The 8812-nt window shown below is 37.4% G+C and overlaps 1 long non-coding RNA gene across 1 annotated transcript; it reads left to right on the top strand.

Moving 5' to 3' along the window:
• Nucleotides 1-726: 726 nt before the first annotated feature.
• LOC120518707 lies at nt 727-1997 on the top strand. The gene is made up of 3 exons (XR_005631283.1): nt 727-889; nt 1048-1109; nt 1548-1997. It is a non-coding gene; the product is annotated as an uncharacterized LOC120518707 (long non-coding RNA).
• Nucleotides 1998-8812: the final 6815 nt, after the last annotated feature.

Below are 8812 nucleotides of genomic sequence, written 5' to 3'. Positions count from 1 at the left end.
CGACGACAAAGGTTCAAAAATTGTTTTAAAACACACTTCACCGCATCATGCAGACGGACTACACCACATACCGACACAAACAACCTCATTTCAAAGCCATGGGTCTGTAATACACACATGGAAAAAATACATTCAATTGCTAGTTGGATTAAAACTTCAAAAGTTTCAAACTGAAGGTAAGTTTGAATTTAATTAAGCGTTAGCTAATGTTTCTTCTGATTTGAAAAATTCATTTTATTGACATTTATTATCAAATTTCTCCTTTGATGAGACAGATACTAATGTGGAGGAAGATATTTTTCAAGAGTTGATTCAGAGCAACCCACAGATATGCTTCACAGTAAGATGTCCTCCACAAGGACTTTTTGCTGACCTGGGTGTTTCTGATGGTGTATAATTTTGTTCAGAAATGTTCAAATGTCTTCATAAAATATTTGAAAATTAATCAATATTGATCTTCTCTTTTTGAAAAAACAATTTTCACCCCCTGCTACCTTAACACCAAGTGCATGCACTGATGCGCTTTCAAACTCCAGTGATGTAGAAGGGTTGGGGAGAACACAGCCGGACCTGCCTGCAAGCTCAAACTCGAGTAATGCCTGAGAAGTTGGGAGGTTAGGTAAGTACAAACATTCTCTTCTATTTATTTCTAGTTTAAGGAATTAAGTGTGATTGAGACTTGACGGCTTTGTGTTGTTTTTCTGTATGCAGTTTCATTAGGTGATTCAAGACTTTATTGTGCTGTTCAATACTGAAACATCTGCACGATTGCTTGAGCAGTAGCATACAGCATTTAAGCAGAAAGTCATCAAACAAGCAAAGTTTCTCACTTTAACAGCAGAAGTTCAAAGTTATTTCAGTGCAACAGAGAAACAACAGTCTGAAAATGGTAAGTAGTATTTTGAAATTTTAAAGGACAGACGAGGCTCTCTGTTCTACATACTAATTAATATTTCTGAGCATTGACCCCTTCTCATTTTCTATCAGGCTATAACAGCGACATTTCCTCTTTCTTGCTGCTGTTTTATTTGTTACCACCTTCTGTAGGGAGGAACGAGGCTACAATCAGTCCAACTGATGCTGTTGACAGGCTTGTACATTTACATAAGGTAAATTTACTAATGCAAGATCAATGTCTTTGCAATGTGTTGTACAGTCATAGATTTTTTTTGGTTGATTGGTACTGAAGGAAGTTGTTCTCTTGCTTTTCACCCAAAACCAATATGTAATGTTTAATTTTTTAGTCTTATTGGTGACATGTAAATTTAATATCAATTTTAACCATATCGCAGTGGTCTGTACTTGTCTCTGCTTTCTAGCATATTATCTTCTTCCCATTGAACATGACATGAATTACAAACACTTGTAAGATGTAATTGCTGACAACCTCCATACTTACTGTGTTAAATTGTAGGTGTAGTACTTTACATATTTTCAACCTGATAGAATGTTATTCATTGTTTAAAGTGTTTAATGTATTAAATTATTCTGTTCTGTTTTGAAATTGCCCTGTATTTATTAAATGTATCATGCGTCATTTTTTATAGTCCTGTACCAGCATTTAAGAACATTTCAGCAGTAGAGAAGGTCACCAACCATACTTACTTGCAGTAGAACAAACCAAGAAGAGGATCAACAATTTTTATGTGGTGGTTTACAAGCAGCTCATCCCTTGTGCAGGAGCCACCTCCCTGAGTGCCATTGATGAACTTTCATTATGTTTTTAACGTCTCCTATCAAGAATCTCTGGCAAATGTCAAGAGCGTTTTATTTAATGCTATCCTTTTTAAATGATCACCACTAGCACTTATTTATTTTTTACACAATTGCCATGCATGTTGATGACCTCACTGTTACAAAGCAGTGTTTGCATAAAAGGATTAATAGCAGCTGTAACCTATATGTAAATATACTAATATGTAAATTAACCCTTGTATCCTGTATAAATTGCCATTGAGACTGGGCTTTTTTTTTTATTAAAATGCTCTTGGTAGGGAACCCTGATTTTTTTTTTTTTGTTTTATCGGTTTTGAAATATTTTGTAAACAGTTTTGTTTAATAAAACAAACATTTTGAAAAGTCTTAATTCTTGTTTTTTTAAATCTGGTGTATAATGTGTATACATGAAACTTTAATGTGACATTAGCTTCTAAATAAAATGAGGTGCAGTAACTTAATATTGCATCTAAAATAATACAGTGCCAGATATACTGTACTAACACTCACTATTAACATTTTGAAAATCCACACTTGTCAGGTGTTAAAATCAACACCGTTTTTTTAACATCAGCAGGAATTTAGTTTACATCAACTGTATGTTCAAAACACTACTAGTGTTAAAAGATTAACTCTTATGGTGTTGATTTCAACACCTGACAAGTGTGGAAAATGTAACACTACACAAAGTGTAACTTTAACTTGATTTGGTGTGGACCTATATAAACTCTGAAGAAGAGTTAAAATTAACACTGTAGGTGTGAAATTAACACTGTGGATTTTGCTGTGTGGTAACTAAAAATGTAACACTGCTCTCAGTGTCGGGTAAGGTCCCTGCTAGGGTCATCCTTAATAGGATCCATGATCACTTGCTCTCTTACCAGCGACTAGAGCAGTCTGGTTTTATGCCAAAGAAGTCTACCATCGACCACATCCTGGCACTAAGGGTTCACAATTAGGGCAAACACAAATATCAGCAGAGTTTCTTTGCATCCTTTATTAATTTTGTATAGCATTTGATTTGGTTGATCGAGTTGCCCTGTGAGACATCCTGAGACTTCACAGGATGCCCCAGAAGTTGCTGGATGTCATGGCCGGCTTGCACAGAGGTGCTGTGAATGCTGTGCAGAGTGGAGGCAGAACCTCTGCATTATTCCCAGGTGATTCTGGAGTTCATCAGGGGTGTGTTCTTGCTCCTACTCTGTTCAGTGCTTGCGTGGCCTGGATGGGGCAGATAGGTTAACTGATCTTGACTTTGCTGACGAAGCTATGACCTTCGAGTCAATGTAGGTTCTGATTGGGACTCTTGAGAAACTGAGCGAGGAGTCTGAGTGTCTGGGCTTGTAAATGTCCTGGATAAAAGCCAAGATCCAGGCTTTTAATGACCTCTTGGGAACAGCCGCCAGCATTGTGTCGGTCTGTAGAGAGAAAGCTGACTGTGTCAAGCGGTTTACTTACCTTGGCAGCGACATTTATGTCTTTGGAGATTCTTCCTATGAATTCAGTAGACAGATTGGGAGAGCATGGGTAGTCATGGGGTCACTGGAAAGGGGTGTGTGGCGCTGCCAATATCATTATGAAAGGACAAAGGTCCAAGTCTTTAGAGTCCTGGTGTTTCCTGTTTTGCCATATGGTTGTGAAATATGGACACTATCCAGTGACCTGAGACAAAGACTGGACTCCTTTGGTACTGTGTCTCTTTGGAGAACCCTTGGATACCACTGATCTGACTTTGTGCCGAATGAGCGATTGCTCATGGAGTCCCATATGAAGTACATTAACTACCTTGTGATGGAGCGTCAGTTAACGCACTACAGACATGTGGCACCATTCCTGGAGGGTGATCTAGCTCACAGGATCCTCATTGATGAGGATCCAAGTGGCTGGACCAGGCCAAGGGGACACCCACGTAACACGGCAGATAGAAGATCATTAGGGTAGAACTGGGCCATGTGTCTGCCTAGGAGGTTGCCAACAGAGATCACTGAGCTGCTTCGTCGTGTGGTAGGTGTACCAGTGTATGCTCCTCAGCCTGATCTCACCTGACCTGATCAACTGTATGAATTGTTGCAGTTAGAGCTACAGTAAAAGCAACAAGACAGTAGTATCCCCAGAGAAACTTATTAATAAGAGACTGTTTACAACTCTTAAAAGTAATTACTTTGTGCTGTGGTGTGCCTTAAAAACAGAGACGAGAACTCTTCAAAATTTTCATTCATCTATTCTTTTTTAATATGCTGAACCCATATTTTCTATTGATTTTCACTTATAACTTCTTATGAATGCATTTAAATATTGTTTTTTCTTCCCTCAGCACATCACCTTGAATTTCCTTGGATCCCACCATTTTCTGATTTGTTTTCTAAGCAATTTCAATTCCTTTGTTATGTGAGGAAAACCTAGGGGTGACGTCACAAGAGCCAAAGTATAAAGCCCAGTGTTGTGCTTTTAGAAACCTTTGAAAGAGTTACTATACAATTAGTTTTGATTATTTAGCCTTAGAAAAAAGACCTTAGTGTTTGTTTATTGTTCTTCTATTTATGATTTTATTTGGGGGTTGATGTCATATCATTTTAATTTACTTGGTAATCAAACTTGGCTTTGATTATTAATAACATATTTGCCTTGCCCTTTTGTCTCTAAAATTACTGGTAGACTAGAAAGAGGCAGAGCTACAGTATGACGGAAGTGAAATTATTGGTCTTCATTTGGGGCTTCTTTGTGCTTGGGAACAGATGCAGGAAACCATTTTAGTGGCAGTAAAAGCCTTCTTTCCTTACCTGCACTGCCCTTTGATAAAGCTTCTTGTTCTTATGTTTGACAATGCTTGACAGTATTTGTTTGTGACGTCAATTTTGGCAACATGTAATTTGATATGATCAATACAAACTCACAACCTAAGGGCAAAATCGCCAATCATCTTAAATCTACATATCTTTATATTTTGGAAGACACTCAAGCATTCTGAAAAAAGAGACATCATGACAACAACACTCAAACTCCAAAGAAGACAGTGATTAGGTTTCGCTTTAAATGAATACTCTACCCAAAAATGATATAATTTTTAAAATGTTTCCTACCCAATTTGTTGTGATGGCTGAGAAAAAATTTTGAACTCATCCATCCATCCATTATCCATTACACTATATCCTAACTACAGGGTCACGGGGGTCTGCTGGAGCAAATCCCAGCCATCACAGGGTGCAAGGCAGGAAACAAAGACCAGGCAGGAAGCCAGCCCAGAATTTTAAACTCATGTTTTCTTAAAAAATGGAGCTAACAAAGTTTATGCTCTAATGGTCACACTTTTGAATTAAACACCCAATTCACCCCCGATACATTAGGTAAGAGTCCTGTCTTCAATTCAAAAGCCCGACCCCATGTGAAAACACTTCAAGGTGTTATGATGCAGGGAGGTCCAGTCCACAGTCTTTACAGGGACCTCCACAATGGCTGGAGAGCAAGTCACAATCCTCACTGTTGCACCCAGCAGAGACAAACTTGACTCAGTCACTTCCCAAGGGTGATCTGCTGGCTTCAAGGGGAACAGACCATCAAAATGGGAAACTGGCCATAAAACAATATGTTCCAAAATACATTAACAAATGCCCTGACGGGGAGAGAGTAACCATAAACCTCTGATTGTGCAATATAGGGCAGACACAGAATTTTTTAAAAATAAAATGTTTATTTTCAAAAGCTGCTGAAACTCCAAAATGCTCAAAGACCATAAAAAGGCATAAAGGACAAGACAATATGCTAGCAGACACAGTCTCAATGCAGAATTGAATAATTGCGATCAAACACAGTTTAGAGGTCAGAAATCAAACAATCCAATATTAACAATAAAATGTAAAAAAAAACACAAGAGAATTAACCAAGATCAGACACACGAACTGCAGTTGACCAGTAGGTCTTCACTGCCTTTATAGGTCTGAGGGTGGTACTACATGGAGATAGACGGGTGGCCTCACTTTTTGTGAGGACCACCCACATACTGTAACAGTAGTACAAGGGACATAACACTGCATGTGAAAATACATAGGAAGTAAACTGCATAATAATGAAATAACACAAACTGGACATTAATAAAAACATTAGTCATATGAAACATACTTTAAATTGCACAAAGAAGATAAAAAAATGAACTAAAGTGGAGAATAAAGATCACAATCAGACCAAACCAGGACATATGGCTGTGGGCTACTTTTGTTTCACTAGACAAATCGATTTAACAATATAGCAAAAAATGCATGCCTTTCTCATATTTGGAGTATATGAGTGGATGACTTGACATGGATTATGTGACATGAGTAATGTGAAAATGTTTCATGGACATTTTGATACACTTTGATGTTGTCCAACGTAGGTCACCGCTAAACTACATTAAAGCATACATATTGTTAGCTCCATTCTGCATGAAAACAAGATTTAAAAAATTTCTACATCACTACAAACCACATGGGGTAAGTAACATTTTAAAAAATATATATTTTTTTGTGGACTATTCCTTAAAAACTAGTTTGCTGAAGCTGTGAGTTGTGTGCCCCATTTTTCTGCTCTCTGTATATCTGTTATTTGTACACTTTTGGACTGGCCAGGTGGAGTAATGTAATAATTTTGAAAGTGCTTTGAATATATAAGGTAATGTAAACCTGGAAGAAGCACCCTGAGTCATTGGTTATGCCATTCACGTTTACATTTTATTACTATCATATCGGACTAATGGTATTGACATATAAGGAAATAATACCAATTTGTATCTTTTTTAAATAAGGATATGCTGACTGTCAACTAACAACTAATTAGGTTGTAATTTAATTTTTTCATTATTTAATCTGAAGGCTGTGGTATTTAAATTATAGATTAAGCTAATTAGCTGTGTGTTGATGAAGGTCAATAATGGCTGATATATAATAGTGCTATCTGCAAGGGAATAGAGTGCTGTGACTATAAAAATTATATTTCATGAGTGTGGTTTAGTGATTACTTGTTAATCTACAAATTGGACTTTCATTGTTTTACATATCAATTTGGTAAATTAACTGGAAGCTCATTAGCTACATAGCTAAGTAATTAAGCATAATTGATCACACTGCTATGCATTTTCCTAAAAATCAAGAAAGGAAGACTACAGCATATCTGTAAGTGAAGAAAAATGAGCTTTAAGTTATCAGTGTTGCTATTAATCTAAAAAGGAATGATTGATTCAAGAATAAGCCCGTGTTTTTTAAAGGTGATGTTATTTTTTGTGTCATTATGTTAATTTGCCCTGGGAACATGTACTGTTAACTAACTGTAAACTTATTTATAAATTAAAAAAGGTCTTCCCAAGCAGCTTCATTGATGGATTATGAAGCAGAAGAGCAAACATGAAACTAAAGACTTAAAACATACCAAATGTGATCACTGCAAAGTGGTATGGGTTCCAATTCCACAAAACACATCTTTCATATTTCCAAGGTATGTTTATGACAACAAAATGAAGAGTCTTGACAGTATCCTTCCTGAAAGGCATGTAACTACTTCCTTGACATCTTGTAAATCACTTTGAGCTACATCATTTCTATGAAACTGCTATAGAAATAAATGTTGCTGTTGTTGTTGTCCGTGTTAGCTTGTCTGCCCATAGTGACTGGTTTGGGTAGAGCGTTCACATAAATAATAGCCAGTATGGCAGAAGCACAAATTCAATTCAGATGTGTTGTTGTAGAATATGCCATATCTGTAGTTGATTATCTTGACATTGCTTTTCAGGTAAAATTGTACAAAAATGTGAAAGTATGAAAATAAAGAATCTGAATTAGCAAAACCTGCCTTGATTTGGGATATTTCATGAGGTACATGAGAATTACATAATAAACAAGAACAGTTGCGTCATATATTTGAAATTTTAAAATGTGTGCTTCAATTTAAAAGTCAAAGTCTACATTTTCTCGATTGTAATAAAAATCCATCAATCTTTTTCCACCCACTGATAGAGGACCATAGAGGACTAGATTCCTAGTAAATGATCAAAACTCAAAAATAACATCATATTCTTAATCACTGACCTTGCAATAGTCTAAAACTATGTCCTACATGCTTATGTTTGCAATTTGTCATTTTTTACTTTCTGGAGGTGACTATTAGAGGGCTAGGACCACTGGTAAAGAATCAAATATCAAAAATATCATGTTTATGATCAGCAACCTTGAAAAAGTAAAAAATGTCACTCCACCTGTCTATATTATTGATCCCAATTAAAAAAAAAATATTAAAAGGGGCAACTTTGACACCTCGTATTTCATTAGGACCCCTGGGATCAATTGACGTGGCTTACATAATGTGGAGGTGCAGCCAGGTCAGGTCAGTTTGGGGAGCATGCACTGGTACAGCACGTTGCCACACCCACCAAATGATGAAACAGCTTGGGATCCTAGTTGGCAGTCCCCCCGAGGCAGAGACACAGTCCAGTCCCACCCTCAGGAAATGGCCGTCTATCTTCTGCAGCCAAGTTTTATATGGGTATTCCCATGGCCTGGTCCAGCCACTCGGGTGCTTAACAATGAGGATCCTATGAGCCAGTTCACCCTCGGGGATTTTTGCCACATGTCCGTAGTGCTTTAACAGACGCTCCTTCATATTGTAGTTAATGTACTTCATATGGGACTCCATGAGAAACTGCTCATTCGACACAAAGTCAAATCAGCAGTACCCAAGGATTCTTGGAAGAGACACAGTACCAAAGGAGTCCAGTCTTTGTCTCAGGTCACTGGATAGCGTCCATGTCTCGCAACCATATAGCAAAACAGCAAACACCAGGACTATAAAGACGTGCACCTATGTCCTTTTGTAGAGATATCAAGAGCACCAAATACCCATTTACAGTGACCTCATGACCTCCCATGCTCTCCCAATCTATCTGCTGACTTCATAGGAAGAGTCACAAGAGACATGAATGTCACTGCCAAGGAAAGTAAACTTCGTGACAAAGTCAACATTCCATCCACAGACAGACAAACAAACTGTTGATGGCTGTGTCCAAGATCTTGGTTTTTATCCAGGATACTCGCAAACTAAGACATTCAGACACCTCACTCAATCTCTCGAGAGC

This window comes from Polypterus senegalus, chromosome 1, assembly GCF_016835505.1.
Source record: "Polypterus senegalus isolate Bchr_013 chromosome 1, ASM1683550v1, whole genome shotgun sequence".
Taxonomy (NCBI): domain Eukaryota; kingdom Metazoa; phylum Chordata; class Cladistia; order Polypteriformes; family Polypteridae; genus Polypterus; species Polypterus senegalus.
This window is presented reverse-complemented; position numbering and strand designations above follow the sequence as displayed.